This window comes from Tupaia chinensis, unplaced genomic scaffold (assembly GCF_000334495.1).
Source record: "Tupaia chinensis unplaced genomic scaffold, TupChi_1.0 Scaffold149560_1, whole genome shotgun sequence".
NCBI lineage: Eukaryota > Metazoa > Chordata > Mammalia > Scandentia > Tupaiidae > Tupaia > Tupaia belangeri.
In genome coordinates this window covers 1240501-1261695 of record NW_006209405.1, presented here as the reverse complement: position 1 = coordinate 1261695, position 21195 = coordinate 1240501, and the positions used below count along the sequence as shown (strand labels likewise).

At 40.4% G+C, this 21195-nt stretch overlaps 1 protein-coding gene across 1 annotated transcript in view; it reads left to right on the top strand.

The window, feature by feature from the left end:
* Positions 1 to 21195, top strand: part of GPC3 (glypican 3) — a 488207-nt gene that overhangs the window by 165930 nt on the left and 301082 nt on the right. The gene's annotated exons all lie outside the window — the stretch shown is intronic.

Here is a 21195-nt window from a genome sequence, read left to right as displayed (position 1 = left end):
GGATGTATTTCTTAAAATGTTAGGCTGTGCCACATAAAATTCGCTAATATTTGACTTTATTAAATGTTATTATTTTAAATTTACATTTAATCATTGTACATCTTTATAGCTTGCAGCATGGTTTTTCCCAGCATACATGCAGTGCATGTCAGTCAAGTCAAAGATATTACCATATATATCATCAACAAATAACCTTCCATTCTTGTGTCTGTTAAATTTTTCTGTCTAAGCTCCTCCTTATCCCCCCTCTCACTGCCTGTCACCTCCTATATAGTCTTTGGTATTTACACTTGCCCTCCTTGACATTATACCTTTCATAACTGGAAGTTTTCAGTTTCTGCCATAGAGTGAGGACATTCAATAAATATTGACTGGGGACATATAATGTATGTCTTTCATAGTCTGGCTTACTCCACTTAGCATTAAGTCTTCTTTATTTATCCACTTTGTATCAAATGAGAGAGTTTCATTGTTTTCCATGGCGAGTAGTATTCTATAGTGAATAATTGGCATATTGTTTCAATCTAGTCATCTGTTTTTGAGCACTTGGATTGATTTCATGTGTTAGCAATTGTGAGTAATGCTGCAGTAAACATGGATGTACAGGTATTTTTTTAACTGAGGGTTTTTTCTATCTTCTGGGTGAATACCTGGGACTAGTATTACTGGGTCATATGGTAGTTTTATTTATGGTTTTTTTAGGAACCTTCATATTGTTCTCCACAGAGGTTGTACTAATGTACATTCCCACTAATAGTGTAGGTTAGGTCCCTTTAAAGCACAGGCAGTAATCTACAAAATAGACAAGTGGGACTACATCAGCCTAAAATGCTTCTCCACAGCAAAGGAAACAATATTTCTAGGGAAGAGACAACCTTCAGAATGGGAGAAAATATTTGCAAACTGCCTCAGATAAGGGACTGATAACCAGAATATACAGGGAACTCAGCAACTTACCTATATTAAAAAAATTTTTTTAAATGGGCAAATGAGCTGAGCAGGCAACTCTCCAAGAAAGACATATGAATAGCCAAAAAACACATGAAAATATGCTCAACATCTCTTAGCATAAGGGAAATGCAAATTAAAACCACAGTGAGATGTCATTTAACCTCAGTCAGAATGGCTATGATTAAAAAATAAAGAACAACAAGTACTGGTGAGACTGTGGTGCAAGAAGAATATAGTAGGAGATACCTCATTTCCTGACTTCAAAATATATTACAAAGCTGTGAGAATCATAACAGCATGATAGTGGCACAAAAACAGACGTGTGAACCAGTGGAACAAAATAGACAACCCAGAAATAATCCCCAAAATGTACACCCAACTGATTTTTGATGAAGGACGCAAGACGCAATGAGGAAAAGAAAATCCCTTCAACAAATGATGCTCTAAAAAATAAATATCCACCTATAGAAAAATGAAACTGGACCCCTAGCTCTATTAATAAAAATCAAAATGGATCAACGATCTGAACATAAAACTTCAAACTAAAACTACTGGTGGAAAATAAGGGGATATTCTTGAAGACATTGGAGTAGGCAAAGATTTCTTAAATATTTGACTTTTTAAAAATCAACGATTTGATATGGTTGTATTTTGTGTGGTTCAAGTCCCAGACCTGGTGGCTTGCTTTCTCAATTTCTCTCTCTCTCTTTCAGTCTCTCTATGATCAAATTTAAAAAATAATAAATAAAATTAAAATAAATAATTCTTTAACAAAAAATAAAGTGTTTCCTTAAAACACTTATTATGATAATGAAGATAAAGATAATACAGAGCCTGTCATATTCTGCATACATTATATATGGGTTTTCATTAACTCCTTTCAACAACCTTAAGAAATAGTTATAATTAATATCATTAGTATCCTATACTTATGAAGGAAGAAACTGAGTCTCATAGATGTTAGAGAACTTGCTTAAAATCCCACACATTAATTAGCTAAGCTAGAATTCGAACGTGGACTTGGCTGATTCTAACACTTGGGCTTTTTCCTACCGATTCGTCATCCTTATGTTGTAATTGAGTGTAGGGATTTTTTTTTGGTGAGGCAGAAGAGGCAGAGGTCACTGGTCAACATGTTCAAAGATAAAGTGTCTTGCATTCAACTCTAACTTTGGCATAGAACTTGACTTTGTAGACTACTGTCCCCTTGTCATAGGCTGCCTCTGATCCCTTTTACTAGTTCAGTTCCTTTTGAGATGCATTCTGGGAGGAGTTTAAGGACAGGCCAATCATCTCTATTATATTCCTAGTGTAAGATGGGGATGGGAGATAGTTGGGGTTAGAGTGGAGAAAGGGCCAGGGTGAAGCCCTGTGTACCGCCCAGTTTGTGACAATAACACAATTTTTTGTTTGCTGTCTTTGTGTTTGCTGTCTTTGTATTTCCCTTTGATTTGCAAGACTAAGTAATAGATCAGATCATTAAACAAAGGCAACAGCTTAAATTCTGCTCTGACATACACAACTTCAGGGCCAATTTTGACCCAGATTTGCCTGCCTGTGTGTAATCTGGTGAGTAAGCAGTTTGAAAAACTCATGTTGGGAATTTGCCTACTGTGGCACCAATGCTACTTTAATCAGGACCTATTCTACATGAACAACATAGCATATCTAATGGTAACATTCCATCTCTGCATACAGATAATACAGTATACATATTAGATTGTTGAAAATAGAGCAGATGTTTGCTAGGATCCCTTGCTTTAAAAAATATGTGTAGTGTGAAAGAAATAGCAAATTCAGAGTGGTAAGAGTTTACAACAGAGTTCTGGGTCAATTTTTTTTTGAGAGGTTTTTGCTATAGGTGCGTGTGCCCGCCACAAACAGAGGAGACAGAAAGCGAGAAATCCCCCCCCCGAGGGATGGCCACACTGCAATCCCTTCTCCTCCATTTTCCTCTCAGTATCTTGGGCAGGCACGCACATGTGCCAGGCGTGAATTTAAGCCACCGGGCCTGGGACTTGAACTACAGTTGACTACATGGGAGTACAGTGACATAGCCATTACGCCATCTGCTGGTCCCGAGTTTTGAATCAATTTTTTAAAATTATTTTTAAAGCAAGATTAAGGCATAGGTTAGGAACAAGCCAGAATTCTGGTTCATAGAAATGCAAAGTATCATGGGCTGACCCCCTGGCATACTAGTTAAGGATGCTGGATCCCACATGGCTGAGTGAGGTTTGAATCCTGGCCCCAGGAGCTTAAGAAAACACATCAGGCACATGTGCATGCATATGCAAAATTCTGATGGGATGGAGAAATGGAGAAGAGGATTGCATTATGACCACAGTTTGAGGGTTGCTTTCTATCACTGTCCCTCTGGCAAGTGCACACACCTTTTGATTTTTTATTTAAAAAGAAAAGGAAAAAATGCAAATTATCTTCACTGAAGCCTGTTTCTGAAACATTGTGTTAAGTAAAGCACTCCGGGCTGGCTCCACGGATGGGCAGTTAAGGCAGCCAGATCACACATGGACAAGCATGTAGTTTGAGTCTTGGACCTAGTGATGCAGGAACGTGGGTGTGCAGAGGTGTTGGGATCAAGCACTCACAGTGAGACATTGGTTCTTGTCTCACATTCAGAGATGCAGACACAGAGAGAAGGTACAGTAAGGCAAGGAGTTTATTGAAAGAGAGAGAAGGCAAAACAGAGTTCCCAAGAAGAAGGGAGGGATCCTTGAATATGGATTACCAATGAAAAACCGAGGTGAGGGGTTTTATCTGTGTCTGGAAGGAAATACACCCTCCACCCTGGAAAGACATGTGGGTGGGCAGCTGCCAGGGAAGGACAATGGCAGAGGGCATGAGATCAGGTGTTACTTTTATCTTGGGAGTCGATAATGAATATTTAGCAGGGGAAGGTCTGTCATAGTATCTGGCTTCTTTGTTTGGTTTCCCAGCTTTTTCCTGTACTTATGCATTTCTCTCAGGTGATAAATTTAACTATTTAATTATTCCTGCCCAGGGTGATCTTTGAAGGAATTAGCATCCATATCTCGATGCACTGCCTGGATGTTGATTTAATGTGTGTCCATTTTCTCTGTTTACCTACTCACTGGGTCTAATATCTGTCTCAATTCCCCCTTCGAAGAAGCATCCCTAACTGCTATTAGGGAAAAGGGCAGAGGACCATCACTAGCAGCTTGAGAAACACGCCACACACATGTGTACATGCTCAAAATCCCAAAAAGGAGGGAGTGATGGGGGAGATGGTATTGCAGTGTGAGTATTCCCTGTGACGTGCTTTCTCATTCCTCTACTCTCTCTGTTGAGCATAGGCAACCTCTAGCGTGCGCCCGCGCGCGCACACACACACACACACACAAGAAAGGAGAAAGAAAAGAAAGAGAAGGAGAGGAAAGGAGGGGAGGGGAGAGGAGAGGAGAGGAGAGGAGTAGAAAAAGAACAGTCTGAAATCAGACTTAACGAAGGGACAACTTGAAGAAGAAAAGAGGTGGATTCAGTATTTTGGCCTTGTTGCATTTGAGGTGCCTCAGACATACCAAGTGGTCTCTCCTAAAGCTTAAGAGAAAGGTCAGGGTTGAGAAAAGATATGAGAATTCTCAGGAGAGAGCAGAGATGATACTTGAGGTTGAGATGTTTGAAAACTAGTTAAAAATACAGATGCCCTGGTCTTGCCTTTGGAGGTTCTGATTCAGCACATTTGGGATGAGGCCACAGGATTCCCCTCAACACACACCTTTTATTTAACAAGATCCCCAGGCCATTCTGATTTGCAGCCAGGTTAGTTCTTTGGCTCATCCGTCAACTCAGGACTTGCTTTGTTGCCTCCAAAGGGGATCATAAAATGTGAAAGATTCTTCTGTCTTTTCAAAAGAGAGTAGTTTCCAAAACAAAGCAAGCTTTAGAAATATATTTTAAGGAAATATTCATGACAACTCCAGAAATAGTGGAGCCATTGCAATTGCAATTCTGGATCTGATTTGTTTATCTGTTTAAAGGAAAGGGAATAATTTTTTGTGGATCTAGCCCAGATTTTGCATGGGTAATTTTTGCATATTTCCCAAAATCTCATAAAGAATATGATCTTTAAAATTCAGGGTGTTGTGCTAATTTTGTTATGATGTATAAGTAAAATACATTTAGTAACTTTTAGTGACTTCCACATTGAAAATGACACTTTTATTATTTAATTTCTTTTCTTTATTCATTATAGAGTGTATATATATATACACACACACACATATATATACATATATATATATACACACACATACATACATATATACATGCAGGTGAGATAGAGAGAGAAGCACCCTCCACAGCATCTGATCATACCACAATCCTCTTCCTCTAGTCCTCTAGTTCATCATATTTTGAGCACTCACATGCATGCCTGGCATGTATCAGGCTGTTCGGACCAGGGATTCAGATCCAGGTTGCCATATGGAATCCAGTTTTTCTTGAGCAGTGAAATACCACTGTGCCATGGACCTAGCCTCAAAATGCTATTTTATTCAAGACATAGAGTCATATCGATAAGAAAATCATGCCTGTACCTTTGGACAGTAATATAGGGGTAAATGACAGTTCTGGTACAAATAACCTGAATCCTAGGCCATATTTGAGTTAACTTTTGTATATTTTCCCTTAAGACTTACTTAGTGTAAACCCAGGGCACTCCAGGCTTCCTGAATCAGATTTATTTCTTATTTGAGACAGATGGAACCATCAAGAATTTTTCCCATTTAACTTTGTCTTGGAAGAAGAGGATGCCATTCCTTTCAGGAACATTTAAGGCCATTCCAAGTAGTCAGATTGAAGGATGGAGAGAGCGATGGCTATTTCAAGTCCCAAAGGGTCAGAATCCTTTGCAGTGGCTGCAAACCAGACTTTCCCTCTCAGATGATGTACAAACCTAAAATAGGACAGTTTCTGATCATGGTTCAGAACTTGAAAATGTCATCCAGTCTAAATTCCTGGTTATGGAATGAAGTGAAATTGCATCTACTTTGGTGATCAATTTAGTCTAGCATTTTGTTTTGACTCAGTCCTGTCAGAGTCATATTTTGCTTTTGGAATTTCTTCTGTTGTGACCTTGCATCTTTTACATATTTTCAAAACTTCTACTCATTCCCTTTGCTGAGCTAGACAGATGTTTCCTAGTGGAGTTGGACATGTTCCCTATTCTGTGAACAGGAATTCTCATTAGAGGGGAAACCTGGAAAGATTTCTGAATGCACAATCACTAGTTTATGTTGATAACATGTTATTCTAGTGTGTTTGGTGGTAGGGAGGTTCAGAATAGTTATATATACATTATCCACTTCTCAAAATAGCCCCATGAGATAGGGATGGTAAAGCAAATTCAATAGCACTGGCTTTTTTTTGAGAGTGTTTTTGCTATAGGGTGCATGCACTTGCCAGAAAGACAGAGAGAGACAGAAAGTGAGAAATCATCCCCCAGGGGGGATGGCCACCCTGCAATCCCTTCTCCTCCGTTCTCCTCTCAGGATCTTGGGCACGCACACACATGTGCCTGGCAGGTCCAGGACTTGAACTGCGGTCGACTACATGGGAGTCCAGTGACATAGCCATTATGCTAACTGCTGGTCCCAATAGCACTGTTTATAGACAAGAAACTGAGACTTGGAATGATCTCGGTTAAAAGTCCTTGACATTCAGCCTTCCTGTAGAATCAGAGATGTGATGGACAAAAGTATATATGTACAGTGGGCTTTGAAACAGTTTTGCAAATCTGCAGGTAGCTGATCAACATCAGTATGAATTTTCTCATGTGGGAGAAATTATCAGTCACAGTCTGGAAAATCACACAGTTCATGCAAGACTGTTTGCACGCTGGACTGAGTCACGGAATTGGCTCTCAACATATTATATTGTTTTGAATGTAACACCTCCTCCTAAATGCTATTAACTTTTCATGAACACAGTGAGGGAGAGTGTGTGAGTGTGTATACAAACTAGAGTTCTTTGACTTTTCTTTCAATGATAGAGGGTTTTCGCATTTAGAAATGTGCTCGTTTTATGTACTATATTTAAGATTAGAGTACATGATCTTGTGAAATGCTGCTGTGTCCAGACTTTCAGCAAGTTAATTATTCATCTGCATTTGTATTGACTCTCATGTTGGGGAAGGAGTTATAAGGCTTAGAATTTATGATTAAGAGTGTTAGAGTGCAGGGGCCAGCAGATGGTATGGTGGTTGAGACACTGGACACCCACATGGCTGACCATGTTTCGAGTCTTGGACCTGGTGACTTTCTCTATCTCTCCCTTTCTCTCTCTCTCTCTTTCTGTGTGTGTGTGTGTGTGTGGGTGTGTGCGCACGCGCATGTCTGGTAAAAATGAAATAAATGAGTAAATGTGTAAAATTAAATAATTTTTTAAAAAAGTGTAGAGTTTGAAGTTAAATATTTTGGAAATGGTTGACAGAAATGGAATGATCAACAAGGGTTTTTCCATCTTGGGCCCTTTTCTGTTTCTCAGTTGCATTCTCTCACTATCTATAAGCACACATATACACACACACACACATACACTCCTAGATGGTTAATTCATTCATGTGCAATTAAATTTAGAATGCAGACTTCATGGAGACAACACATAAAAAACAAAAGCTTAAGAGACCTATTAGTGAAGTTCATTTGAGTGCCTGAGGTATAAAGAATCTTTACAGCCTTGACAAAATGTATCTCTAAGTGTTCTTTGTTTAACCAAGATGTGCTAATACATGTTGTGTTGTATTTTAGTGTTCTTGACCTTTTAATTAAAATCCCTTGAAATGAATGCTTCAAGAGATGACATAGATTTAGTTGAAGTTACCAAAGATCGGCATGTGTTAAGGGTAATACCAGTTTTACTGATGGTTAAAAAAAAAAAAAAAAAAACTTGCTATTTAGAGTATTGGCTAGAGGGAGAGGTAGAAGTGTTTTGCCTGCATGATTTTATAAAATTGCATTAGACTTTATATGGCCTTACTAGGTTCCTAAGTGGAAAAATGCATGTGTAAACACATGCTAGCAAGCATATCCTCCTGAAAAATAAGATCTGAGAACCTTTATTTACCAAAGTCATGGAGGAAACAGCATTTCTTAGAACACTCAACTGAACCTGAAAAAAAGTAGAAAATGTATTTCAAAGAACATCTCTGCTTGAACTAGTTAAAGACTGGACCACCTATCTATGTAATTTCGATGGCTGCTTCCGATGAAAAGCCCTTGGTGGTAGGCATTTCTCATTGAATGAAAAAGAACCTTCTTTGTGAACTCTGTTGCCACAATTTTTTCCTTACAGGAAAGTTTCAGAATTCATTGATCAATTCTGCCTTTCTTTCTTACATTTGCCTTTCCTTCTTACATTGATTACTAGTGTTTTGATCTCCTAGTTCTTTTTTTTTTTTTTTTTTTTTAGAGAGAAATAAGTTTTGCTATAGGGTGCACACCCTTGCTGGAGAGACTGAAAGAAATTCCCCCTGGATAACCACACTGCAGTCCCTTTTCCTCTACTGTCCTCTCAGATGCCTCTAACCACCACACCACCTGCCGGCCCCTCTGCATTAGTTTTAAGCCACTGCATCTGGGAATCAAACTGCCATGGATTATGTGGGAGTTCAGAGATGTAACCATTACGCCATCTGCTGGTCCCTCTAGTACATTTTATAGTGTGTTTGGCAGTCTTGTTTATTCAGTTGGTTGCTTGTGAGTGAAAGTGACATACATGAGAGAACTTCAAATGAAAACAAAGGAAATAGACTCCAGTTTGATTTGCTAACCCTGCTCACAGACATTGATGGTCTTCTTGCATGAGACTTTTTAATTTAGTGGAATTTCAAGCACACTACTGGCCCTGGTTTGTTATCAACTGGACCTTCCTACTGTACACAACTCGAACAACTCTCTCTAGAGAGTCTTTCTAGAATACACTTAGGGAATATTCTGATTGTGCTTTTTGGATGCGTAGCCCACTCTGTTATTTGCCAAGTCCTTCACATGTGATCTTTTTCTTTTGTTTCTTTTTTTTTAATGACCACCAAAGAGATTTCAGAAGAAAATGAGCCCAAACAGGTTAGATTGACAGTACTCATCAATGCACTGCCTGTCTCCTGACACCATAATAACCATATTTCAGAGTCACGCATGCCTGATTGCTATAGTGCAGTGGATGAAATCATATTTAGAGTGGGGCTTAGAATTCTTTGCTCAAGTTCACAAAAATCAAATGCCCTGGTTTGTAATTTCTAATGTCTGGGTTGGCCTGGAAATTTTAGAATATTGCCTATTCTCTTGTGTTGAAGAAATGGACATTTCTGAGGTACATTCAGTGAAGTTCTTTGGCTCTGGGTGGTGCTTGGGATGGTGGAGGAGGTCAGATAAAGCTGAAATAGTCTTTCAGTCACATGATAACATAATTAGTTTTTATCTGATCCCAAAGCTGAATTGCACTATTTGTTTTTTTTTTTTTTTTTTTTTGTTGTTGTTCCTTTTCTTTGCTTTGCTTGCTTGTTTGTTTTGCAGTATCTGTTTCCCCAAGGCAATCAATCTTTGGAAGGCCAAAGAAAGAAGGGATGTACCACAGGTCAAAGAATGTGTGAGGTCATCTATGTTCCTTTGTGTTGACACACCGACTCTTGGGGCACCTGGAAAGCAGTAGAACCTATGCTTTGAGACAGGAGAGCCGATAAAGGGCTAATGGAAGGTTCTGCTTCTCCTTCTGTAGTTTCACACTTTTTTACCTTTTGGGCTCCAGAGAAGTTACAGATATCTAAAGTCTTTCCTGAATATAACATACATTCCCAAACAAGAGGGATGGGAGTCATGATCTTATTAGAGAGAACCATACTGGCCTTGATAGGGGTGAAGAAAGAGGTATCAAAGAAAGTTTCCAAAGGAGAGAATACCTAAACTAAAACTTTAAGGATCAATAAGGGTGTGGCATGTAAAAATCAGATAGGGAATGCAGGGGTGGGGTGTGGAGGCATTTAAGACATAGGGAATAAAAAGCATATATAAAAGCTATGTGACACTATATACCAGACTTACAAAGATGAATATAATACGAGCCCTGCCCTTATGGAGCTCACAGACAGTAGGATACTATTCTGACTCACTTTCCCAGTGGTGAAGATGATTTTGTTCTGACTTGTTCAACCTCAGTCCTTCTGCCCAGGGCTAGCTTTGGGGCAGCCTGTGCAACCACACAGAACTCTGCACTCAGAAGGGCCTGAGGCTGGATTTAATGCTCTGCTGCTATCATGAAATTCTTAATGTTTCTTGAATAAGGGATGTGCATTTCCACTTTTTTGTGGGCCCTATAATATATGAAGGTGGTCCTGCTTATGTCCCATACTACTTTAACAAGGGTCAGACTGAGGCAAGACAAAACTATCACTACTATATCTTCTGTACTTTCATCTTGTACATGTTATCCCAGCTCTGTCCCAGTGAGAGAAGCTTCATATAAAATCATTCATTCCTACCAAAGTTTAGTAGACTAAATAGTTTTCCTTTTCAAGGATTATGTACCTTCTAGAAGAGGATAGCAGGCAAATGGTAGTTCAAAGGAAAATACTTGTTAATTTCTTCAAAGAGAATAAATAGAGAGAGAGAAAGAAAAACACCTTAATAGGATTCCGTGCTCTTATCTCCATCCCAGCCTTCCCAGCCAGCCAGGATCATGGGCGCATGCCTGGTGTGTACAGGTTGACTGGAGAATAAAATCACAATCTTTCATATAGTTTCATTGTCACTTGACCAGGGCACTACTGCCACACCATCAAGCCAGTCCAGGAATGTATGTTAAGGTGGATTTTTAAAAAAAGAGAGGGACCGGTAGTTAGTGTAATGGCTATGTCACTGAACTCCCCTGTAGCTGACCGCGGTTCGAGTCCTGTACCCGGTGGCTTAAACTCACGCCAGATGCATGTGTGTGCATGCCCAAGATCCTGAGAGGAGAATGGAGGAGAAGGTATTGTGGTGTGGCCATCCCCCTGGGGGGTGATTTCTCACTTTCTGTCTCTGTCTCTGTCTCTGTCTTTCTGGCAAGTGCACGTGCCATATAGCAAAAAAACAAAACAAAACAAAACAACAAAAAAAAGCCAAAACAAACAAACAAAAAACCACTTTTCCAAAAAAAAATTTTTTAAAAGAGGAAAAAGGTTTATTTATGGAGAGATAGATATAGAGACAGAAAGGGGAGAAAGAGAGAGAGATGGAGAGGAAGGGGAAGGGGTACCCTACACAGCATCTTCATGCTGCATATCACACTTTAGCCCTGGGCACATCTAATGTGTTTAGGTAGACCCAGAATTTGAACTCGGGGCCTTCCCATATGACTTCTGGGATCCCACAGCAGTGCCCCTACCACCTGCACTGCTGCAGCTGGACCATAATGTGGATATTTTAAAACAAGGTGTTTATCATAGTTATGGCAGCAACAGTGGCAACATTTGAACTGTGCTGTTTACAAAACTCTTTCTTCCATATTATTCTATTCAGAGGCACAAGCAGTCTGTGTTCTATTCATAAAAGGTAACCAAATAAGCTAGATGGATGGGCTAACTTCTCAAAACAGGCATGTTCATCCTGTGACCCATGGGAGTCAAATGCTTGTGCTCAGTGTCTAGCAGGCTGCAGAGCTGGACCCTGCTCCTTCCTTCTTTGCCAGCTTCAATTAAGGTGGAAGTTTTGAGTAGCAAAGTGTGTAAGAGAGGGAGTTTCAGACTGAGAAGCCTCACTCATCATGTGGGCACCTACCACATGGGCCCACCTAAGCCAACTGGTCTGAAGATGCCTGGGCTGGCCTCTTTCTCTCATGAATACCACCATCACACCAGGTGCCTTGATAAAGACATCTTTTCATTATTTACAATCTGATCTTTCAGGGAAGAAAAGCTCGTTTGCTCTGTTATTTCAGCTAGATCAACTTAAAATGAAGTATAAAATCTTAATGTGTTACTGAGCTCTAGTTAATTTGAAATTGACCTACCTTCACATGTGCTAAAGAAGCATTATAACAAGGGATTTCTTGACATTTTTGACAAATTTACTCTATTGAGAAAAAATTTGTCAACTTGAGACTTCAGGAAACTTATTGTAATTTTTCTTCAGAAAGAGAGCATTTTTTTTTCTTAATAGCTTTGGGGGGATTGAAAGAAGGCTGAAGAGGAAAAAATTAGATTTAACAATCATTTCTGCACTTTAGAAACAAAAATTTATGATACGCTTGTCCTCCTTTAAGGAGACTCAGATAAGTGTGTGTGTGTGTGTGTATGTGGGGGGGGGGGGATCAGAAAAAATTGAAGGGGCAGGTAATAGGAAGTTTACTTTTTTGGGCACAACATCAGGTTAAAGCAAACATGGCGGGAGGTGATAAACATGGCAGAGGTCTACGCAGTCATTCCCCCCTAGGTTTTCTATATTCTGGGCATTGTGCTCTGTTCTGTGAACTAAAGATGAATATAATAAAGTCTTTACTCTTGAGCTCAACCTCTAGGTTGGGAGATAGATGTGTGTCCAACTAGGACATCTGACTGTGGAGAAGTCCATCTGGCTCTGGTTAGGAATTTAGATTCCTAATCCAAGACTCAGGAGGAGGACCCTAAAGGTCAGCATCAAAGCAGTTCAGAAGAGCCAGAGTTCTGGTCAAGAAACCGAGACAGAGACTCGGGCAGGTGAAACAGAGTGTCAAGACAAGAAGAAGAATTGGTGGAAATGACTGAGATATATAAATCAGAAGGAATGGGATCAGCAGTTGGTGTAATGGCTATGTTGCTGAACTCCTATGTAGTCGACTGTGGTTCAAGTCCCGGACCTGGTGGCTTAAACTCACGCTGGGCGCGTGTGCATGCATGCCCAAGATCCTGAGAGGAGAATGGATAAGGGATTGTATCATGGCTATCCCCCCGGGGGGGTGATTTCTTGCTTTGTGTCTCTCTGTCTCTCTCTCTGTCTTTCTGGCAAGTGGGTACCCTATAGGAAAAACCTCTCAAAAAAAAAAAAAAAAAAAAAAAAACAGAAGGAATTACCAAAGGCCCAGTTGTCACAACTGGGTAAAATGTCCAAAGTCCCAGAAGACTTGATGCTTGAGGACCATACTTTCTCAAAGTTTTCCCAGCTTTGCAGATGATCCTGAACAGAGGTAGGGCTGGTATACTAGGGGGAGTTATAAGGAGGCCTCATCTCTAATCACTCAAGAAAATAGTGGCATTAAGTTAGTTTAAATTTGAAGGCAAAGCTAGAAAGTGTTGATTTCTAGAAGACTGAGAAAAGAAGAAGTTATCTCTTACAGTTTATAAATTTTACCACTTAAGCTGTTGGTTAGTTTGGAACAATGTGATCACTAAAATCCTTATTTGAGTACTAATGCCCCCAAGTAATTGAGGCAGTGGATGCTTACAAAATGCCACCTAAATAAGCACTTAACTGATCTATAGGAATAGAAGTTGTTGCAGGCTTAGAGAAGGCTTCCTTCTAAGTAACTTCTGCTTGAAGTCTCAGATAAGGTACACCCAATTCCTAATAGCCATGTTTTAACTTAAAGCAATTTGTCACCTCCCAGTTCATCCTTCTTGGTGTTACTATAGCCAAGATCTAACTTGTCAGTATGTTTCTCTTAAGGCACATTTAGGAATTTGTCATGCAGGTGGCAAGTTACATTTTAAAACTGTGGCACTTTTAATACAACCTTTTAAAAACAGATTTTAGGTCCATAAGTATTTAGATACATATACAAGATAGTAAACTTGCTTTTCTGTTTTTTTTTTTTCTTTTGAAGATTTGAATGAAAAATTATGCTTCACTGGATAGTTTTCATGACAATCTATCTTATTGGACCTTAGCCAGGTTCAGAAGAGAAGGTAGAAATTTTCTCTCATCTCACCTCACCTTGACCAGGCATTGTAACATGAATTTGGAATTGGGACCATGTGTGACCCTTATCCATTTATTTACTATCTAATCCTAGCAAAGCATACGCAGAGTCTTTGTCCTTGTAAGTTTTCCTGGCTGTGACCACTTTATGTGAATTACCACAAGGGACAGATATGGTCTCTGACAAGTGGATAAAGGATAGCCTTTCCAAAGGACATAATTCCTGAGGAACATAATGACATTCATTCATTCAATCATTCACTTATTTATTTATTTGCTTTATGGCATGTGTGCTTGCCAGAAAGAGACAGAGAGAGAGGGAAAGTGAGAAATCACTCCCCAGGGGGATGATTACACCACAATCCCTTCTCCTCCATTCTCCTCTTGGAATTTTGAGCACATATGCACATGTATCCAGCTTGATTTCAAGCTGCCTGGTCTGAGACTTGAACCACACAGTTGGCCATGTGAGATCCAGTGCTCCAACCTCCACATCTTCTGCTGGCCCTATAATGGCTTTTGAAATATGCCTTGCTTCTTTCAGTTGTCTTCCGGTTGTATTAACTATATGTATCTTAGCTACTAAGTTAAAAAAACAAACAAACAAACAAACAAAAACCTCTCCATGATCCGCACATCAGATTCTTTTCAACTGGCATGTCTTAGGCTGAAGCCACCATTTTGTTAACTGTTGATACAGAAGTTGGTTCAAACAAATGCTTGCTAAATGCCCCTTCTGTGTCAGGCTCTGAAGTAAATTCTGAGACACAAAGATGCAAGAGACACAGTTGTTACCATTCAGGGCTTCACTGTCCAGTGGGGATGACAGGTGGATGAACAGATATTTTCAGTATATTGTGATAGACCCAGAAGTATACAAAATGCACTATCAGAGCCATTGTCTCTGTCTCTTAAAGTCTATTGTACTTGTTCCTCACTTAATAGATTTTTTTTTAACATTCTCCTTTCAACGAGACCACAAAGCCATTAGTATCTTCAGCCACTTAGTAACCAATCTATAATCCTAGGGAAGAGCAGTTAGAGTGGTAATTCTTTCTAGACTGGATAAATTTAGGCTCTGGGACACCTGAGGCTATTGTGGAGGCAGGTTTACAATCTCCACTCAAGGTAGTTAGTTTTGGTCTTTGTCTTTGGGTGGAGAAGGAATAGACAAGGTATGGAGATGGGAGGAGGAAAAAGAATGAGAGAGAGCTAGAGAAGTGAGGGAGCAGCGAAAATAAAGCACATATGGTGCACCCCCCTCCCCCACCAAATATGTGCCTTTGAGGCTCAGAAGGAGATTGACCCCGGTGTAGACTTCGTATATTTTCAACAAGTTATATTTAGCTGTCTACTCCTTGAATTTCTTTTTAGCAACTTACACACAAACGAGGCCTCCTTTGTGCTTAGGGACATTCTCAAGCACTTACGTTTTTTCCCTGGAATTCACAAGCCCTGCTCTGTTCTGTGTTTTATTGCTTTCAGCTTATTTCCTGTTCTCTTGATTAAAAACTACAACCTCTGTAGAAATGATAAGTTAAAAATGGAACAGACACCAAGTGGGTGCTTACTGGAGTCCACACCCTGTCCAGGTAAAGTAAATCCAGGGCAGTTGGAATAAAAACACTAAATGGGACCCCTAGTTTTCTGCCTTTTTTTTTTTTTAAAGAAAAGAAAAGGTACTTTAGAGGCCTTTGCTGAATTCTCTGTGGAGTTATTTTGATAAGTTTATAGTTGTTTATTTTTCCTTTTATCCTGCTGTCTTGTGTGCAGATAGAGGCGAAGCCTCCTATATTAACTTGGTTTAAGTGATGCTAAAAGGGACACATTTGCTGGCACTATCAGGGGGCTGACTGAAAATGATCACCTCCGACAGCACAAGATGGACCAGCTCTTTCTTTTCACCTCCTGAGGGTTAAAACACCCCCAACTTTATTAACAGGAACTTGCAGGGACAAGCCTGCTAAGCTTATCTCATTCCAAATGAACACTTTAATTTATCAAAAGCTTACATTGAGGCTATGCTGGTTTATAGAAGAAATACATCCAAAAGCCACTCAGAGTCCAAGGCCTTCATCTGGTTGTGAAGCTAGAGAGTGTTGCTTTTACACCCAAATATATAGACTGCTAGCATGGTGGAGCAGCTGTGCAATTGTGGCAGGAGGGGTTGTATGCAAGATTGGCATTCATAAAAGGATGTCACCGATTGTAGACTTAGGATATTTCTGGGTTTGGTGATTTAGAAACAAATAGGAAAATCTTTTTAGTTATAAGGATAGCATATGTTTACTAAGAGAGTCAAACCTCTTATTTCACAAGAAGATATTGTTAAACCTAAATGTATACCTCAGTGGCCAAAATTTCAAAATTACAAGAATATGCCATCTCAATAGAAATTCACATATTGACTGGTTTTGGATCCTCATTAAGCCTTGAAATTTTTAAATAGAAATTATGTGCATAAGCCCATGCATGTATGTTAACCGTAATAAGTTTTTCTTTATATTTTTTCATGTGCATCTTTAATACTATAGTGGGGTGTTCAATTTTAGCATTTAATTATACTCTTTAAAAAGAAAGCTCCCTTGGGACCAGCAGTTACCATAATGGCTATGTCGCTGGACTCCCACGTAGTTCACCACAGTTTGAGTCCTGGACCCAGTGGCTTAAACTCACGCCAGGCGCGTGTGCGTGCATGCCCAAGATTCTGAGAGGAGAATGGGGGAGAAGGGATTGTGGCACGGCCATCCCCCCTGGGGGGTGATTTCTCACTTTCTGTCTCTCTGTCTCTCTCTGTCTTTCTGGTGAGCACATACGCCCTATAGCAAAAACCTCTCTTAAAAAAAAAAGAAAAGAAAGAAAGAAAGAAAAAAGCTCCCCAACTTAAAATGTGTATAGCATTTTAATTAAAACACATTTTTTTAAAGCGAGACTCAATGATAAATTTCTTAGAGAGGCAAATAATCAGCTTGTAACATCAGTTTGCCCTGATGCCAGGAGATGACTTTGTGTGTGTGTGTGTGTGTGTGTGTGTGTGTGTGTGTGTGTGTGTGGTGTTAACTCAGTATAATCATAAACCAAAAGATTATCATTATCATTTTATTACATTACTCTAGTTAAAGAGAATACATCAAAAGGAAGATTGCATTTGGCAGCCCTTTCCATAATGGCCTTTTGTTAGGAGGAAACGTGGCTCCCTCCCCTAGTGTGTATAGAACAACTCAGGACAATTCTGGCAGCTGGCCATGGAGGCCGTCCTGGCTTTGGCAAGAACAGATGGTTTTGGGGTCTGTTGTTCACATTTGATTTCCATGTTACAAATTTTGAATGAAGTCTTTACTGATCCTTTTGTGCTGCAGTCTGTAGCGCCTCACATCAGGGGGCAGTTAGGCGCCGGTCCTGACATGCCAATTTGACACCCGAGTACTGCCATTTATCCAGCACTTGGATTCCCCCTACCTCTGGCCCTCTACTGGATGGAAGCAGTCAGTGTGAGTATACTGCCCTCCGGCGTCCAGCTTGGAGAGGTGCCGAAAGCAGGAGTTTTGAACTCTAGAAATTCTGGAGAGAAAAATGCCTGAGTTCTCTCTCTGGTACTTGGGAGCAGCTGTGGAGGTGCCTGTTTGGATGCCAAATCTTCATCTGAAAAGTCCCCAACACGTGAGTGCTATGGGTCCATAGACTTTCAACTCTGGGTCAGACCTTGTGGCTTCCCCACTTCAACGCCTTTCTTGTCTCAGTCTTCATGCATTTATTGAGCATCTACTATGTTTGTCATTTTAAATTCAGTCGATATTTACTAGCACCCACAATATGCTCTGCACTGTTCTCTGAAGCGAGGGATAGAACAGTGAAAATGATGGACAGACATCTCACCTGAATGGGATTTACATTCTGTTGGTGGGGCGGCGGGTGAATAGCAAGGAGACAGGAAATAAAAAAATAAACGAATAAGGTAATTTTATATTTATGGTAAGTGCTTGGAAGAAAAAGTGAAGCAGAGTAGCATTAGAAAGAGATAGGGGCCTAGCTGCAGTGCCACAAGCAGGTGGGCACTGTTGTGTGGTGGCTGAGTACACATGAGAGACACTGGGTTGGTTCCTGGCCCAAGTTAAGCAGGCCAGGCACTGCGTTGCACACCTGTGGTCCCAGCTATCTGGGATGGGGACTAGTATCACATGGTGACACCCTGTCAAAAATACTTCTTTTTCTCGTGCACTCTCTTACGGAGAGAGAGAGGTAGATGTGGTCAGTGGTGAGGTTTTATATGGGGCAGTGAGGGAAAAGCCTCTCTAAGGAGGGGTATTTGAAAAGGGAATGGAATAGCATGAGAGAACAAACCATTCAAAATGTGTTTAGGGAACTGGAGCCAGGAAAGGGGGATGGACGTGCCTAAAGTCTCACGGCTCTTTTGCGGTAGAAGTACAACTATAGGGACCAGCAGATGGCATAATTTTTATGTCACTGGATTCCCACATAGTTGACCACAGTTCGAGTCTCAGATCTGGAGGCTTAAAACTCACACTGGGTGCACGTATGTGCATGCTCAAAATCCCTAGAGGAGAATGGAGGGGAAGGGATTGTGACATGGCCATCCTTCTTGGGGGTGATTTCTCGCTTCCTGTTTCTCCGATGAGTACACACACCCTATAGCGAAAACCTCTCCTTAAAAAAAAAAAAAAAAAAAGTAGAACTACAATGCATACTCCCTGATTCCATAGCAAGGGTTCTTATCTCTGAGCTATTGTGCATTCAAGTAAAATAACACCTTACACACTCACACACACACACACACATGCACACACATAAAACATATATATATCACATATATAGTTTTATATATATACAAAACACACTCTGTGTGTGTGTGTGTGTGTGTGTGTGTGTCAGGCAAGACTGCTAGACCCTGGGTCAATAGAAGGCACACAAACGTGAATTAAGGTAACGTCCCTGTTGTAAAGGGGCTTCATGTCTAAATGTATGTGTCTGATGGATATCTTTTGCATAGAAAAGTCAGCAGTCACCTGCATACTTGGCACTGTGTTTCTCAAATGTGACATCGTAAACTGTGGTGTCTGGGACTAGCCAGTTGAGTGCTGGGTGGTCTGTGTGCCTTAGAGGCTAAGTTCCCAGGGAAGCTGCAGCATCAGGTCTTTTGCTGTCCGCCCACCCTAATCTCCTGAGCTCCAGCTAAACGGCTGCTTCTTGTATTCACTCAGACCCTGTGTTAAGGTTGGGGAGGGAAAGCAGGGTGCAGGGCACTATCTAGGCTTGCCTTAAAAGAAGCCAAGTCGGGAGAACCCTCAGGAGGAAGATCTCTTATTATTCACAGATTGGTGATGGTGAGACTCAAAGGTCATCAGGTTCAGAGATAGGGTCAAAGTACTAATGAAATGGAACCCTGATCCACATCACATGGTAGTCCAGTCACTTAGGACAGGCTGAGGAGATGCTGCTCTGGTGAGACTGTGCCCCACCCACACTTTCTGTCCTGCCCCGGGCCCTCTCAGCTTTTACCTCCCAACCCCCATTCCTTTCATGGGACTATATATAGTTCGCCTATGATCTTTCTAAAGAAGAAATAGCCTCCTGTTCTCATTTCTTTTAGTATAATAGCTCTAAGATTGGATGGGAGGATTTCTCTAGTTGACCTTTAAGGCTTGATTTTCATCTCTATAAAATCTATTATCATATGTAGATATAGTGTGACAGCCTAATCGTGTATGTGCCTTTTAACACACACCAGTAGGCTGCACAGGGGTGTAGCAGGTAACTGATCTAGCCTTTATTTGTCTCCAGCTTTGCTACTACCAAAGGAAAATTCTTTTTTTAATCAACATCTTTGGGTTAAGAAAATTTCTAGTCGAAAATACGTTGCTTTGAACAATAAGTATCTTTCATCTGCCCCCTCCTCAACTCAGAGAATGACACATCTGACAATCAGAAAAATGAAAGAAATGAAATTTGATGAATATAATCTGAAGGCAGTTTTTAGTTTGGCCTGTGTGAGTGTAATCAAATCTCTAGAGGAAATGGTCACCTCCTCTTCCCAGGAGAGAAATGTTCAGTGCGGTTGGTGGGAGAGGAAGAAATTTTTTCTTTTCCTCTGATGCTTGCTGATTGCCAAGTCCTCTTTTTTATTTTTTTTATTTTTTTTTTTTTGAGATGTTTTTGCTATAGGGCGTGTGTGGTGCTCACCAGACAGAAAGTGAAAAATCACCCCCCAGGGGAGATGGCCAGGCCACAGTCCCTTCTCCTCCATTCTCCCCTTGGGATCTTGGGCACGCACGCACATGCGCCTGGCATGAGTTTAAGCCACCGGGTTCGGGACTTGAACCATGGTCGATTATATGGGAGTCCAGCGACATAGCCCTTAAGCCAACTGCTGGTCCCTGAAGTCCTCTTTACTATGTGTGGTTCCTTCTCAGGCTTTCAAATTCATTCTCATTCCCTCTCTTTCTTCTTCCTTTCCTTCTTTCTCTCTTATAAATCAACCAGTATATCTTTTTTCTTGGCAGATTTCCACTTCTTCCATGTCATTCAGCCAAGTGATTCCTCATTTATTATTTAACTACTAATTGTACACTGATTATTCTAGTCCTCTCCCAGCCCTGACTGGGGAGGAGCCTGTACTCATTGACCTCATTTTATTGCCTATCTTGCATCAGCACTGTTTTGAAAAGAAGTGATTGCCTTGGGGAACTAAAAGAAAAAAAAAAAGAAAGAAAGAAAAGAACAGTTGTTGATCAGGAGTTCCCCAAGTTTTTAGCTGACTGAGAATTTTACCGTTTTGGAAATTCTTCCACTAAATGCTCTCTACTCTCCTTTATCATTTCATTTGTTGAAGTTAAAGGATGGCAAAATGATCCATTTGTGCTGATTTAACAATGATAATAGCTTATATTTGCACAGTACTTTAAAAGCATTTTTGCATTTTTGTCTCTTTTTTTTTTTTTCCTCTAACAACTACGGGAGGGAGATGGGACCCTCTCTGACGAGGAGGCAGGGAGATGTAGTTGAAAGCATTGCAGATTCAGAATCAGAAATTCAGTCTCTGTTACCAGTTCATGGAAATAATAGGTGTCCCTCAAAGACCCTGGAACTTAGTGGTTATCTGATGATTAAACTTAAACAAGATGCAATAGATCAAAGCAGAGAAGTGTCTCTGAAATTTAGTAACATAGTTAATGAAGTGATGTGTCAATGAGAACTGGAGAGAGTAACCTAGGCCATTTTGCAGGGAATGTCTAGTTCTAAGGGTATGAGTGTCTAAGGGCCAGTTCCTGTGGCAGGGTTAGCTCCACTACAGAAATGATTCATTAACTATGTTACTAAATTT